Genomic DNA, 1,641 nt, shown 5'->3' with positions numbered 1-1,641 from the left:
AACAGACTCCGGATGCGATGAAACTTGACAGGCGGTCTACTGACAATAAAACAACACCGCACGCCAACTTTCATCCCATTCCGAGAACATTTTCCGGCCACTTATAAAATACTATTTCGGACATGTCGCGGGTGCGTGCAAGTGTGTCTGGGCTCAGAACGGACAACGGAAGGAACTGGGAGACCCGAACTAATGCAAGTTTTGAAAACATGATGATGCAATGCACAACACGCAAGCAATGACAACGCAACAACAGCGAATAACTGGAGGACACCTGGTACATCGGTCTCGGGGCGTTACAACACTCCACCACTACGAGAGGATCTCGTCCCGAGATCTAGAATGGCACCGGAGGAACAACGGAAAAGAAAGAGAAGAGGTAAAACTAAGTTGCTCCTTTGACAAACGAGTGAGACCAAAGAACCTTGCAAAGGTTGAACAAATTGAAAGAAAGAATGCAACGAGAAAGAGCGAAGTTGAAAGCACTCTGTTAGGAAAAAGGAACAAGGAAGAACAAATTCGAACAACACTCCGGTTGAGAAGGGATGCATGACTTTATAAGATGAAAAGAACTAGAAGAGAAGACACAACACTCCGGTTAGTTGAAATAGCACAGGAAAGAACACGATCCTGACAAAACAGAAGACGGTTGAAGAGAGCAACACCACAATGCCTCCGGGAGAAAGAAATAGAAGATAGATAATTGAAATAAAAGAATGGAGAAGAAAATGCCAACTTCTGCCACCAAAGAGTTTGAAATGCATCCTTAGAAGAAGGGTCGAATGGAGTAGTTGAAAAAACAACAACAACGAAAAGAGCAAGGTTGTAGTGGGCTTATGGAAGCAACTCAACACTGAGGTGAAAATCTGCCACTGACGGAAAACAATAGATTTGATTGATATCAACAAGGAGACGAGAGACTATTCCACCGGGAGGATAAATGAAGAACTTGGGTCATTTATGAGTACCACAATTAGCAACAATCCTTAGGGAAGGCTTTAGGTGAAATATAACCCAAGATAACTCCAACAAAGCGATTGATGGATTGAGAAGAGCTCATGCTCGAAGAAATTGGTGTGTTTAACTATCTCATTCTTGACAATTGTTGTATCATGAAACACGATCCAAAATTGTCACGAATGGAATAACACCACCTCAAATGATAAGGTTGAAAGAATTGCACTTTGAAATGCAAGATAAAGAATACTTGAGCTCCTCTGAAAAGAATCTCAATGAACACTTCGAGAAGGAATTAAATCCTTGATGAACCACCATGTTGAGCCACCATGAAGAACTCCAGAAACAAAAGGATGATCAAACGAAAGGAAAGAGAAGTTGAAAAAACACAAAGTGAAGCCTTATGATGATTTAGATGGATCTCCATGGTGATATAATTGTGGGAGCTTGGAACTCCGGGAAAGAAAGATGAGCACTTGAAACCAAGAATTTAATCATCGTGAACAAACTCCGGAAGAAGGGATTAACATATGGATGAAACAAGAATAAGAATTACATTATGCGTATCCTTCACCAATTAAATTGATGACAAGCAACGGATTTGGCATACTACTTATTCTTGTAGAAAAGATTAAGATAGATATAGCGTAAACTTGAGAAGGTCTTCAACGAACCACCGGAAGG

The sequence above is a fragment of the Triticum urartu genome, chromosome 6 (assembly GCF_003073215.2).
Source record: "Triticum urartu cultivar G1812 chromosome 6, Tu2.1, whole genome shotgun sequence".
Taxonomy (NCBI): Eukaryota; Viridiplantae; Streptophyta; class Magnoliopsida; order Poales; family Poaceae; genus Triticum; species Triticum urartu.
This window is presented reverse-complemented; position numbering follows the sequence as displayed.